Source organism: Oryx dammah, unplaced genomic scaffold (genome assembly GCF_014754425.2).
Source record: "Oryx dammah isolate SB20612 unplaced genomic scaffold, SCBI_Odam_1.1 HiC_scaffold_23, whole genome shotgun sequence".
Classification (NCBI taxonomy): Eukaryota; Metazoa; Chordata; class Mammalia; order Artiodactyla; family Bovidae; genus Oryx; species Oryx dammah.
Genome location: NW_024070207.1, coordinates 11,211,198 through 11,227,052, shown reverse-complemented (window position 1 = coordinate 11,227,052; position 15,855 = coordinate 11,211,198).

Below are 15,855 nucleotides of genomic sequence, written 5' to 3'. Positions count from 1 at the left end.
TTTGGAGCCCAGAAAAATAAAGTCAGCCACTGTTTCCACTGTTTCCCCATCTATTTGCCATGAATTGATGGAACCAGATGCCACGATCTTCGTTTTCCAAATGTTGAGCTTTAAGCCAACTTTTTCACTCTCCTCTTTCACTTTCATCAAGAGGCTGTTTAGTTGTTCTTCACTTTCTGCCATAAGGGTGGTGTCATCTGCATATCTGTGGTTATTGATATTTTTCCCGGCAATCTTGATTCCAGCCTGTGCTTCCTCCAGCCCAGTGTTTCTCATGATGTACTCTGCATATAAGTTAAATAAGTGGGGTGACACTTGACGTACTCCTTTTCCTATTTGGAACCAGTCTGTTGTTCCATGCCCAGTTCTAACTGTTGCTTCCTGACCAGCATACAGATTTCTCAAGAGTCAGGTCAGGTAGTCTGGTATTCCCATCTCTTTAAGATGGGAATTTTTTGTCTAAACCCTTGACAAATGCTAATCTACTTTCTGTCTCTCTGAATTTGCCAATCTGGACATTGCATATAAACAGCATCATTCAATATATGGTTTCTTGCAACTGGTCTCTTTCAGTTAGCTAAATGTTTTCAACATTAATCTGTATTGATCAATGTATCAGTGCTTCTTTCCTTTTCATTGCCCAATAAGATTTCATTGAATATAGCCTTTTATATATCTGTTCATTAGTTGATGGACATTTAAATTGTTTCTACTTTATGGCCATTTTAAATACTGATACTACATACATTTCTGTATAAGTCTTTGTATAGACATATATTTTCAGTATATATTTAGAAATTATATTGCTGGATCATTTGGTGATTCTATGTTTAATCTGTTAAGAAGCTGCCAAACTTTCCCAAAGTAGGTGTACCAATTTACATTACCACCAGTCATGTATTGTTACAATTTCTCCACACTCTCCTCCAAACTTGTTGTTATGTCCTTAATCATAGACATCCTAGAGGGCATTAAGTGCTATTTCATTGTGATTTTCATTTCGTTAATGGCTAATGATGAGTATCTTTTCATGTGGTTATTGGCTATCTGCATATCTATTTGGAGAAATGTCCATTCAGATACCATGGCAATATTAAAATTGGATTATTTGTGTTTTATTATTTAGTTGTAAGAATTCTTTATGCCTTCTAGGTACAATTCCCTTATCAGATATGTAATCTATAAATATTTTTTATTTCTTTGTCTTTTTTATTTCTATGTATATAAAAATAAAAAATTATATAATAAAACATTTCTGTGTATATAAAAATTATTTCTATGTCTTTTCATTTCATGATGGTATTGTTTGTAACACATAGTTTTAATTTTTCAGTAGATTTCCGTTTATCTATTTTTCTTTTGGTGCTTGTACTTTTGACATCATATCTAAGATGTTTTGCCTAAACCAAAGTCACAAAGATTTACTCCTATATTTTATACTAAGAGTTATATTGTTTTAGCTCTTATATTTATTTCTTTGACCCATTTTTAGTTCATTTTTGTGTATGATGTGAAGTGTAGGGGTCTAAATGCATCCTTTTGTTTGTGTCTCTTTAGATTCCCCTGTACAATACATTGAGAAGACTTTTATTTCCTTCACTGAATGGTCTTGACATTCTTTTTATTTATTTATTTTTAATTGAAGGGTAATTGCTTTACAGAATTTTGTTGTTTTCTGCCAAATATCAACATGAATCAGCCATAGGTAGACATATGTCCCCTCCCACTTGAACCTCCCTCCCATCTTCCTCCCCATCCCACCCCTCTAGATTGATAGAGAGTCCCAGATTGAATTCCCTGAGTCATACAGCAAATTCCTAATGGCTATCTATTTTACATATGGTAATGTAAGTTTCCATGTTACTCTTTCCATACATCTCACCCTCTCCTTTCTCCCCTCCTCCCACCCGTGTCCATAAGTCTTTTCTCTACATCTGTTTCTCCATTGCTCCCCTGCAAATAAATTCATCTGTACCATCTTTTAGATTCCACATATATGCGTTAATATATAATATTTATCTTTCTCTTTCTGACTTACTTCACTGTGTATAATAGGCTCTAGGTTCATTCACCTAATTAGAACTGATTCAAATGTGTTCTTTTCTATGGATGAGTACATGAAACTAAAAGACACTTACTCCTTGGAAGGAAAGTTATGACCGACCTAAATAGCATATTCAAAAGCAGAGACACTACTTTGTCAACAAAGGTCCGTCTAGTCAAGGCTATGATTTTTCCAGTAGTCATGTATGGATGTGAGAGTTGGACTGTGAAGAAAGCTGAGCACTAAAGAACTGATGCTTTTGAACTGTGGTGTTGGAGAAGACTCTTGAGAGTCCCTTGGACTGCAAGGAGATCCAACCAGTCCATTCTGAAGGAGATCAGTCCTGGGTGTTCTTTGGAAGGAATGATTCTAAAGCTGAAACTCCAATATTTTGGCCACCTCATGCGAAGAGTTGAGTCATTGGAAAAGACTCTGATGCTGGGAGGGATTGGGGGCAGGAGGAGAAGGGGACGACAGAGGATGAGATGGCTGGATGGCATCACCAACTCGATGGACATGAGTTTGAGTGAACTCCGGGAGTTGGTGATGGACAGGGAGGCCTGGCGTGCTGCAATTCATGGGATCGCAGAGTCAGACATGACTGAGCGACTGAACTGAACTGAATAAATATTCCATTCTTTGTGTGTACCACAGCTTCCTTATCCATTCATCAGTTGATGGACATCTCGGTTGCTTCCATCTTCTAGCTATTGTAAATAGTGCTGCCATGAACATTAGGGCACATATATATTTTTCAATTTTTGTTTCCTCAGGGTATACACCTAGTAGTGGGATTGCTGGGTCATACAATGGTTTTATTCCTAGTTTTTTTTTTTTTTTTAAGGAATCTCCATACTGTTTTTCATAGTGCTGTATCATTTTACATCCTCAGCAACAGTGGAAGACGGTTTCCTTTTCTCCATATTCTCTCCAGTATTTATTGTTTGTAGACTTTTTGATGATGGCCATTCTGACTTGTGTGAGGTGATATCTCACTGTACTTTTGATTTGCATTTCTCTAATAATGAGTGATGTTGAGCATCTTTTCATGTGTTTGTTAGCCATCTGTATGTCGTCTTTGGAGAAATGTATGTCTAAGTCTTTTCCCACTTTTTGATTGGGTTGTTTGTTTCTGGTATTGAGTTGTATGAGCTGCTTGCATATTTTGGAAATTAATCCTTTATCAGTTGTTTCATTTTCTCCCTTTTTGGAGGTTGTCTTTTCACCTTGTTTATCATTTCCTTTGCTGTGCAAAAACTTTTAAGTTTAATTAGGATCCACTTGTTTATTTTTGTTTTTATTTCCATTATTTAAGAGCTGGGTCATAGAGGATCTTGCTTTGATTAATGTCATTGAGTGTTCTGCCTATGTTTTACTTTAAGAGTTTTATGGTTTCTGGTCTTACATTTAGGTCTTTAATCCATTTTGAATTTATCTTTGTTCATGGTGTTAGGAAGTGTAATTTCATTCTTTTACACATAGCTGTCCAGTTTTCCCAGCACCACTTATTGAAGCGGCTATCTTTTTGTATATCTTGCCTTCTTTGTCAAAAAATAATGTACCCATTGGTGTGTGGGCTTATTTCTGGGCTCTCTATCTTGTTCAATTGTTTATATTTCTGTTTTTGTGCCAGTACCATACTGTCTTGATGACTGTAGCTTTGTAGTATAGTCTGATATCAGGAAAGTTGATTCCTCCAGCTCCATTCTTCTTTCTCAAGACTGCTTTGGCTATTTGGGGTCTTTTGTGTTAACATATGAACTGTGAAATTTTTTGTTCTAGTTCTTTGAAAAATACCATTGATAGTTTGATAGGGATCACATTGAACCTGTAGATTGCATTTGGTGGTATAGCCATTTTTACAATATTGATTGTTCTAATCCAGGAATATGGAATCATATACATGTTTATGTCATCTTATATTTCTTTCATCAGAGTCTTATAATTTTCTGTATACAGTCATTTTATCTCCTTAAGTAGGTTTATTCCTAAATATCTTATATTTTTTGTTGCAGTAGTGAATGGTATTGATTCCTTAATTTCTACTTGACACACTTGAAAATCAATTGACCTAAAGCTTATTTTCTGGGCTGTCAATTCTTTCAGTTGATCTGTATGTTATCCTTATGCCAGTATTAAACTATCTTGACTATTGTAGTTTTGTGTGTGTGTGTCTGTGTGTTTTTTATTGGAAAGTATGTCAGTATGTCTTCCAACCTTCTTCCTTTTTAACAATATTTTGGCTATTCTGGGCCCATTACATTCTCAGAGAAATTTTAGAATCAGCTTGTCAATTCCTGCAAGAAAGGAGCTGGGATCTTTCTAGGAATAGCATTAAATCTGTATGTTGATTTAGGGAATATTCCCTACTTAAAAATATTGACTCTTCTGATTCATAAACCTGGAATGTTTTTCTCTTTTGACATTATAGTTTTCCACTATTTATTTTTTGCAGTTTTCAGAATATGGGTTTTGTCCTTTTGGGGTTAAATATAGTCCTAAGACTTTATTTTTGGTGCTATTTAAATGGAATTATTTTCTTAATTCCCTTTAGTTTATTCATTGATAGTATATATAAATACTATTGGATTTTGTATGTTCATCTTATATCTTGCAATTTTGCTAACTAGTTAACTCTAGTGTTCAAGTTATCTTAGTATTTTTATATAGAAAATAATATCATCTGCAAATAGTGATAGCTTAATTATTCCTTTCAGTCTATGTGCCTTTTATAATTTTTCTTGTATAATTGCCTGTTTATAACCTCTAGTGTATCATTGAGTGAAAGTAGTGAGGGCAGACATCTTTGTCATGTTCTTGATCTTACAGGGAAAGATTTTAGTATTTCACCATTACTTATGATGTTATTTCTAGATTTTCTTATGGAAGCCCTTTATCATACTGAGGAATTTCCCTTTTATCCCTAATTTTCTAAGTGTTTTTATCCTGAATGTGTTAACCAGCAAAAAGGAGATCAAAAAATAGAACATTAGTTGGAATGGGTTAATTTTTTGAAAGACTTTAAGAAACAATTGGTAGCAGATGCATGGATAAGAAAGCAGTGGTACATATACACAATGGAGTATTACTCAGCCATTAAAAAGAATACATTTGAATCAGTTCTGATGAGATAGATGAAACTGGAGCCGATTAAACTGGAGAGTGAAGTAAGCCAGAAAGAAAAACACCAATACAGTATACTAACACATATATATGGAATTTAGAAAGATGCAATGATGACCCTGTATGCAGGACAGCAAAAAAGACACAGATGTGTATAGCGGACTTTTGGACTCAGAGGGAGAGGGAGAGGGTGAGATGATTTTGGAGAATGGCATTGAAACATGTATAATATCATGTAAGAATCGAATCGCCAGTCTATGTTCGATGCAGGATATGGCATGCTTGGGGCTGGTACATGGGGATGACCCAGAGAGATGTTGTGGGGAGGGGGGTGGGAGGGGGGTCCATGTTTGGGGACGCATGTACACCCGTGGTGGATTCATGTCAATGTATGGCAAAACCAATACAGAATTGTAAAGTAAAATAACAAATAAATAAAATTTAAAAAAGGAAAAAAAATAAATAAAATAAGTTTTATTATTAGGGGCTAGTTTGAAATAATCTTGAGACTATACAAACAAGTTGACTTTTTCTAATAATATTTATATGATAAATTTAAGTGATAAAAGAAATTTACCACATGCCTATATTTTTAGATAATATTTTTAGTATATTTATTAGGACTGTTGAGATCTAAAATGTTTTTAAAATACTAGAACAACAAGCATAGTCTTAAACAACTTAAACTTCATTCTCATTTTGTGTAATTATTTTTCCTAAATGTATGTGCTAAGAAAAAGCAGATTGTCCAAGGAACATTGTTTTGCTAACAAAGGATTTGAATTATTTATGTCTATTTAATACTTCTGAAATAAACTGGAATATATATATATATATATGTATGTATATATAAAAGAAACAATTGGGATGATCCTAGGGTGTAGTTGGGCATTTATAGAAAAGTTTTGGGATATATTGAAAAAGTGTGAGAACACCAGGTATCTGGAGACAAGGTTTACAAATTAAGAATCATGATGATCACATTTTTTAATAAAAAGAGAGTACTGTGTATTTACTGAATTGATCTTTAGGAGACTAAATTAGAATACATATTACGAAGTCTTTAGCTTTTTCTGTTGGTTAATTTTCAGGGACAGTTATGTCTGGTGAACCAGTTGATACCTAGGAACCTAAAGAGGTTAAAACAAGGACATCTTAAAAGAGGAAAACATTAATGATTACTTCTGTAGGAAAAGTTGAGTGGCATTTTTTAATTGGAGAGTAAAAGGAGATGACTGGGTTCATGCTTTGTGGTGGCAGTGGACATGTGTTGTAGGACAGCAGGATAAACAGTTTTCAATTCTAAAAACTAGGAGAGAAGAGATGTCTAAATGTAGCTTCAAAGACTTGTACCTATTAGTCAGTGAAGAGAAATTATTAAGTCGTTGCTGCCTTGCCTCCATATAAAGTATCTATTTTCTGACAAAGACAAGTGTGCTTGTGCTATACCACTCTCCCCTATGACCTTGTCTACCTGGCACACTTATGTTCCTTTTCCAAGTGTCACTTCTTCTGGAAAATCTTTTCTGACTTCCTCAAGCAGAAAGAGCAACAAAAACAGTTCCAATAACAATAATTAATCTGTACTAATGGCTGGTCCTGTGTCTGATAATGGGCTAGGCATTTTACATGTATTACATATAATGCAAACAGCAACCTGATGAAGTAGATACTAGTTTCAACCTTATGAAGTAGATACTAATTTCAACCTTATGAAGTGGATACTAAGTAGGTAAATGGAGGGTCACAGCCTATAGGTAACTCAACCAAAGTCAGATTAGTGAAACTTGGGCTCACAAGGCTGTACTGTTCTTCAAAGTGCTTAATAAGCTAGATAATGTATGATATACACCCCTCCATCATTCAGTAAAAATTTCCAATGCAGTAAATAACATTTTGTTTTCTCTCTCAATTAATATGACAAAATTACTCATTATTTTATAGTTGTTCATTGGGCACAATGTTTTGATCATCATTTTATAATTAAAAATATAGGAAACAGAAGATGTACAACTAGATGTTGTCATTTATCTAAACCCAGAAGCCAAAATTAGATACATTACACTATTAGATGAAAGTTCATTGATATAAATATTCTGACACCTCCATCTTGTTTTTATTACTTGACATTTAGAGTTATATACAGTGTCCTTCATGATAAATATTTCAAGGAATTTAACCCCATTTCCTGTGTTGGTAATGTCTCTTTATCAGCAATCAACTGTTACTATTGTTCCTGATGGGAAAGCTTTTTTTGTGAAATATGGATTGTTAAATCTGACTCCAATTGACTGCTTGTATAGGGAAAGTTATTTATCTCACTGATCCTCACTTTCCCCATATTTTACATCAAAGTAATGTTAATTTTTTTTTTCAGTTCAGTTCAGTTGCTCAGTTGTGTCCGACTCTTTGCGACCCCATGAATTGCAGCATGCCAGGCCTCCCTGTCCATCACCAACTCCTGGAGTTTAGTCAAACTCATGTCCATCGAGTTGGTGATGCCATCCAGCCATCTTATCCTCTGTTGTCCCCTTCTCCTCCTGCCCCCAAATATCTCCCAGCATCAGAGTCTTTTCCAATGAGTCAACTCTTCACATGAGGTGGCCAAAGTACTGGAGTTTCAGCTTCAGCATCAGTCCTTCCAATGAACACCCAGGACTGACCTCCTTCAGAATGCACTGGTTGGATCTCCTTGCAGTCCAAGGGACTCTCAAGAGTCTTCTCCAATACCACAGTTCAAAAGCATCAATTCTTCAGTGCTCAGCTTTCTTCACAGTCCAACTTTCACTTCCATACATGACCACTGGAAAACCATAGCCTTGACTAGAGGGACCTTTGTTGGCAAAGTAACATCTCTGCTTTTTAATATGCTATCTAGGTTGGCAATAACTTTCCTTCCAAGGAGTAAGCGTCTTTTAATTTCATGGCTGCAATCACCTTCTGCAGTGATTTTGGAGCCCAAAAAAATAAAGTCTGACACTGTTTCCACTGTTTACCCATCTATTTCCCATGAAGTGATGGGACCGGATGCCATGATCTTCGTTTTCTGAACGTTGAGCTTTAAGCCAACTTTTTCACTCTCCTCTTTCAATTTCATCAAGAGGCTCTTTAGTTCCTCTTCACTTTCTGCCATACGGGTGGTGTCATCTGCATATCTAAATACCATAAAACCTCGACTAGCTGTAGAAAAAGGGAGATGTAAGCATTAATGGGATTAGAAAAGTTATTTGGCATGATTGTGAACAGAGAAGGTAGCCTTTTACCTTCTACCACTCAATTCTAGTTGAAAATCTTTTTTTTAACAATAAGTTACAGAAGCAGTAGAGTACAAGAATAATAGATAAAGTCAAATTTGTTAATGAAAAACAAAGCAAAAACAAAAGATAGGCCTCCTGAAACATAAATTGGTGAACCTAGTATCCAATACTAGAAAAATCCTGGAAATCATCCAATTAACTTTGAAAAGACGTGTACTTTCTCCAACTGTCTGCCCTCCCTTCTTGTCAGATAAACTTGCCAGTTGTTTCACAGAGAATGTCAAACCACAGAATGGAAACTTCCCACCATAAGATCTTATAAACTTAGCTCTGCCTTCACCTATCATTTTTTGCCTACTGTCCATTTCTATTTGAAAAATCAAAAAAGTCCTGTGCATGACAAATCTTTCCACTTAAGCTCCAGAAAATTTTCTTCGTCCATGTATTTCTTTAGGTTTCCTGCTCTGTAAATTAATCTTGTGTTTTCTTTTCCTTCAACTAGTTCCTTTTTTCTTTTACTTGCCCTCAACTTAAAAAAATTAATTTATTTATTTTAATTGAAGGCTAATTACTTTACAGCATTGTAGTGGCTTTTGCCATACATCTGTGTGAATCAGCCATGGGTGTACACATGTCCCCCATTCTGAACCCCCCTCCCCATCCTATCCCTCAGGGCCCTCCCAGTGCACTGGCCCTGAGCACCCTGTCTCATGCATTGAACCTGGACTGGTGATCTGTTTCACATATGGTAATATACATGTTTCAGTGCTAGTTTCTCATATCATCCCACCCTCGCCTTCTTCCACAGAGTCCAAAAGTCTGTTCTTTATCTCTGTGTCTCTTTTTCTGTCTCACATATAGGGTCATCGTCACCATCTTTCTAAGTTCCATGTATATACATTATTATACTGTATTGGTGTTTTTCTTTCTGACTTACTTCACTCTGTATAATAGGCTCCAGTTTCATCTACCTCATTAGAACCAAGTCAAATGCATTCTTTTTAATAGCTGAGTAATACTCCATTGTGTATATGTACCACTGCTTTCTTATCCATTCGTCTGCTGATGGACATCTAGGTTGCTTCCATGTCCTGGCTATTGTAAACAGTGCTGCGATGAACACTGGGGTACACGTGTCTCTTTCAGTTCTGGTTTCCTCAGTTTGTATGCCCAGCAGTGGGATTGCTGGGTCATATGGCAGTTCTATTTCCAGTTTTTTAGGGAATCTCCACAGTGTTCTCCATAGTGGCTATACTAGTTTGCATTCCCACTCACAGTGTAAGAGGGTTCCCTTTTCTCCACACCTTCTCCAGCATTTATTGCTTATAGAATTTTGGATAGCAGCCATTCTGACCGGCATGAGATGGTACCTCATTGTGGTTTTGATTTGCATTTCTCTGATAATGAGTGATGTTGAGCATCTTTTCATGTGTTTGTTAGCCATCTGTATGTCTTCTTTGGAGAAATGTCTGTTTAGCCCTTTGGCCTATTTTTTCAGTTCTCTCATACTTACTAAAATATATATATTCTGGTATTATTCCCTCAAACCTGTAAGCCCAGTCCAATCATGATAAAGATATCAAATTTATTTTAAAAATTTCTGACCCCATTGTGTAAACTTATACACTCTCTCTTTCCTATCATAGCTAATTTGTGAGAGTTGTTGCCACTGACTCACTGTTCTACTCCCTTACTTTCAATTTACTCTTCAGTTTACGTATATAGTCTGGTTTTAACCCTGCTACTCCACTGATTCTGATTTTGGCAGTCTTCTCTTGGCTAACAGCCTTTCCTTGGCTACATATAAAGGACTTTTTTTTTTTTAGCTTTTGACTCACTTAATTACCCAGTAGCATTTAACATAGTTGTCATTCTTGAAATATGCTATTCTCTTGGCTTCCCTCCTAGTTTTCCTTGTACTTCTCTTGTTACTTTTTTCCTCAGTCACTTCTGTAAACTTCTCTGAACCTGCCCATCTTTTAAATGTTGGTATCCTTTAGGGGCTCTGTCCTGACCCACCTCTTAATCTTGCCTCTGTTCTTTGCTAATTCAGCTACTTCTGTGATATTAAATACTAACTCTATGCTTAAGACTACCAAATATATATCCCCAAGTGTCTTTCTTTAACTCCTATGAATACCACTAATTTCCCATTCATGCTTAGATGTACTATAGGCAATTCAATCACTTGACAATCTGGCCCTTGCTTACCTCTCCAATGTAGACTCTCTCTTTTCCTCCTATCTAACACTGTATTGAACTCAGTTCAGTGAATGTACCCTGCTCTCTCAGAACAATACTCTCTATCATGTTCTAGGTTTCATCTTAGAGGTCGCTTTCTCCAGAAAGTGTTCTTTTCCTCCTAACTGTGGATTTTTTTCTCTCCTCTTTGCTCTGAAAACACTCTGTGTTTCTCCTCTCATTATATTTAACACAGTTGTTGTTACCTGTTTGTTTTCTTCTATTAGACTGTAATCTTGAAAAACGTAGATACCATTAACTATCATGTTTCCATTCATATCCTGGTTGTAGGCACACAATACATTCATCAGATGCATACATTAATGGATTTTAGGATCAAGTCAGGCTAAAAGTCTGTTTTATTTTGGCAGAGTTTTTACACTGATATATCATATGAAAGCCTTGCCTATCAACTGAGTTCTCTCTCATGATGAGATATGCCAATATGAGCTAGTACAGTTAAGTGGATTCATAAACAGTTGATCAATCAGATTAACGATCCTGCAAACATGTAGAGAGGTTTATAGATGCAGTCTCCAAGTCTGGTTTCTATGTCCTATCATATTCAAAATTTTCTATTATCTACTTCTTTAAAGGCAGAGAAAAGCACCTTATGAAGTATTCAGGTGATGTACAGCTGCTGCTGCTGCTAAGTCACTTCAGTCGTGTCCAACTCTGTGCGACCCCATAGACAGCAGCCCATGAGGCTCCCCCATCCCTGGGATTCTCCAGGCAAGAGTACTGGAATGAGGTACCATTGCCTTCTCTGGATGTAAAGCTAGGTGGGACATTTATTTAAAAATGAATAATATCCTTATAGTTTGAATTGGTCTTGACAATTTAGGATATTAATAGATTAAAAGTTACATATTTTCATTTCATAGGGATTAGTATAAAGCTGCAATTTAGGGAAAAAGTCATTTAATTTCATTTAACATTCAAGAAGAATAGGCTTTGTATCTACTATGTTCTAGTCACTGGTGCTGAAGATGCAAAAAAGAATAAACCATACTTCCCACTCTTAAAATGGGTATTGTCTAATGAGTATGTTGAATTTAGATCATGGCATGTAATAGTCTAATTTTACTTTATATACTCTGTGTAGAGGATATTTTGTGCTATTCTGGGCATCATATTAATTTTATAGCATATCTTGATATGAATTTTAAATATATAAATTGTATTTACTCAGGATAGTTTAGATTATGCTGTTACAATAATCCCCAAGTGTCGATGGTTTATAACAGGTTATACTGTATTGACTGGGAGCTCTGTTATATAACTTCTCATTCTATGACCCAGAGTGATGGAGCAACCATTATCTTAAACAAAACCATTTACTGTGGCAGAGGGAAAGATAGCTGTAGAAAGTGTCATGTTGACAAATAAATGCTGTGGCCTGATAGAGTAAAACACAAGTGTGAACAATGACCTTTGGTCATAAATAATTGACCAGAACCAGTCACATGCCTCACCAATCATGATGGATCCAGGAAGCTCAATTGTATTATATGCCTTAAGGCATATACAGATTTTTCCTGTTATATATGGGATCATATTTGTTTTTCATACATCTTACAGATCTATCCATATCTATGCATAGCTGTCTATCTCAGTCTCTTCAATAGTATTTCATAGTACGGATAGAGTACGCTTTATTCAACCATTCCTGTATGGAAAAGTATTTATTCCCAGATTTTCACCATTACAACACATCCTGCATTGACCATCCTTGTACATGTATATATTTCTGTGCATATGTATTTGGATTTCTATAGTATAGAATCCTAGGAAAGGAATTCCTGAGCACTTTAAATTTTGCCACATACTGCCAAAGTGCTACACCAATTTATAATCCATAAACAGTGTATGAAAGTATACATTCCACTTTGGGAAGCATTTTGACACATTTGTATTGAAGGAAGAAAGAGTTGGAGAATGAATGATATAAAAACCATCTAGCAATATGTAATGTTTGAAGACTTTTTCTCTAAACAGCTTGTGAATCTTTATATCCACTATTAGGTTTGCTGATTGGACCAACCCTGGGAAAGAGAGGACTCTGTGCCAAGCCAAAATCTGTGTTTTTATAATTACTACAGAAAGAAGAAATAATAGTTTGAGATATAGTCAGTTTTTGTCATGCACCTGGACTTCTAGAATTGCTTATAACCAATTTTTTCCTCTTTGTTTGCTTCTTTTTTAACCCTCTTTTTCTTTTCTGCTATCTCTTAGATGTTCCTCCTCCGTAATTCCTCTTATCTCTTGTTTCCCCTTCTTTATCAATATGTCAGCTTTTTGTGTCTCCATTTCTCTCATTTGATCAGCCTCTGCTTCTCTATTTGATCTATCTCTCCATGTCTCCTCTGTGTATTTTTTCTCTTTCCAATCTGTTTCTTTAGCTGTCTCTGTGTTCCTACTTCTGTATTTCCGGCTTCCTATGTTTCAGTCTCCATGTCTTTTTGTTTTGACTTCAATTTGTAACTGTTAAAAAAAAATAGTAGAATGGGCTGACATGTCATACAGATGTTTTCATATAATAGGAAGGAGTTAAGGGTATGGGGGATAGGGCATCAAATGATTTCTTGATTGGTTGATGTCTGGACTATATAACTATTGAAGTTTTCCAAATTTGAGTCAAATTGAGAACCAACTGTTCCTTCTGAGTAGGTAAAATCTAATTTAAATTATTGTATCTTTGTTTCCTGATTGAAAATATAATAAGACCTCAGGGTCATCTATATATGAATACCAGACTTCATTACAGATGACTGGAATTAGAAGATATAAGAGATTGAAATGAATGTGTGTTAGACAGAACTGCCTTTGAAAGTTAATTATCTTTATATATAATCTGTGATATATATATGGACTGTGTGTGTGTTTGTAATTTCTAATTTGTTTGAGATTATATCAACATATATATGACTGGCTGGTCCAAAAGATTGGAAGACATCATAAATAACAAAATTGTCTCTCGCAAGATTGTATTAAGAAATGATATTATTGAGTATTCTCTGCAACCTAGCTGATATATCTAGTTGGCCCTTTCAGTTGTGTCAAAATATATTCATAAGTTAAACATGTTTTGGCTTCTAGAGTCAAGAGAACATCATACAGATATTTTTTAAAAATTAACATGAACCAGAATCCTGACATGCCTGGTACTTTAAAGGAGGAAGAAAGTAAAGTGGAAAAGGTAATTTACAAACTATACTTGAAAACCATTTGAGCATAACATTCTTATTACAATTATCTGTCAAAAGATTTAGTTCAATTACATTTTTGAAAACTCTCTTGTCAAGATGGCCCTCCTCGTATTAAGATTTGGTACTCAAAGGAGAGGAATGTACCTTCATGAGCCATTGTGCCAGTGTCTTCAGGTTTTAGAATTGCTCATGTGGCCTTTTAGAGTTTTTACATAATGAACATAGGAAATCAGTAAATGCAAAGCCCTCAGGGGGATATGAACTTTAGGAATGAGGATCACTGCATATTTATAGCCACAGTAAGAGGAAGACCCTTTTTGGAGGGAGAAAAGTAATTTCAAAATAATTGAATAGCAGCATAATTGCCATCATATCAAATATACATGCTTCTGTACACTTTCTTCACACAACAGTAAGTTGGTTGTAAAAATCACCAAGAGAAAAAATTTATGATATAATAAACCTAAATTTCAGTATAAGATTTCCAGGGGATAACCTGAACAGCTTCTGACACTTTAGTGTTTAAACACATGTGTGGAAACGTATATTGGGAATCCAGTGGTCACATTTCTTGATCATTTACTATATTTCAGGTTATTTACTACTGCAGATGAACATTGCTATGAGACTGATTGCAATGGCCTTTCTTTTTGACTGTTTGAATTGATAGTTTGGCAGATTTCCCCTTTCAATGGCAAATCTGAATCACCTACTGAACATGCTACCAAACACTCTTCTTACTTTACATTCCCTTAGCACTTAACATATACAGGTTGTTCTTTACTGTCTTGTACTTGGCTAAGCACTCTGGCATGCGTGCATATTAGACAGCAAGAAACGATGTTTTATAATCCTACACATGGTTTACGAGTCCTTTAGTATCTTATTACTAGGGCAAATATAGTTTACTAGTGGTTAACAGCTTGGACTTTGTAGTCTCAAAGAACTAAAATTAAATCCTTTCTTCCTTAATTTACTATTGTTGTGGCCTTCAATAAGTCACAAGTATCAGTTTTCTGAAAAGTAAAATGAAGATAATAATAGCTCACAAGGTCATTAATAGGTTACAGTTCAATGCATTGTCTGGCAGACACAAAATGCTCAATAAGTTATTATCATAAAATGTAATAGTTATTCATCAAAGTTTGTTAAATTAATAAATGCTTCTGTGGAAATAGACTAGCAAATACACAGATTAAAAAACTCAACACATTATTTTTCTAATCCCCACTGACTTGAATTGACAAGACAGGGTGTATATGGAATAATTTTGTGGTTAACATATTCAATTCCAATGACGATTTTGCTATCAATTCCAATGATGATTTTGCTAGTCAAAGTCAAGCATTAAGCTTTTAATTTCACAGATAATAGGAAGGGGTCAATTAAATAAGGAAATAGAGGTATTTTTTTGTCAGCTATTTTCTACTCTTAATATCTCTGAATAACAGATATGAAATATAGTTCTTTGGGTGAAAATTGTAACTACTGGGTAAAGTAATATTTTTAAAAGTCTTTTTCAAATGATCTTTAATTTTGTCATCATTGATAGAATATCATTTTATGGATTCTAATATTTTATCTTGGCAAATTATAGCCCTTACAAACTGTCAACTTTTAGATAGAAATAGTAAAGATACAATCATGAATAAGATGGGTTGAGGGTAGGGAGAATATGGAAGACTCCTAATATCTAACCAACAAGGTGGAGTTGGTGAGTGAGTGAATACAGTAGCAGGAACTAAATCAGAGATGAACTAATAGCCAATGTTCTTATAAAAGTCACTGGGGGTGTGATATAAGTTCTAAAAAAAATTGAGACAGGATAGGAGAACTGGAATGTGCCTGTGGTTTCGGAAAAATTTGAATAATGAGCCTTCTTTTGAAAGCACAGCACATACATAATCTTTTGAGCTAGAAATTGGACAGTTGTTATAAAACAAAGAATTGTGTGGAGCTTACAATGGCATTTTCACAGTCT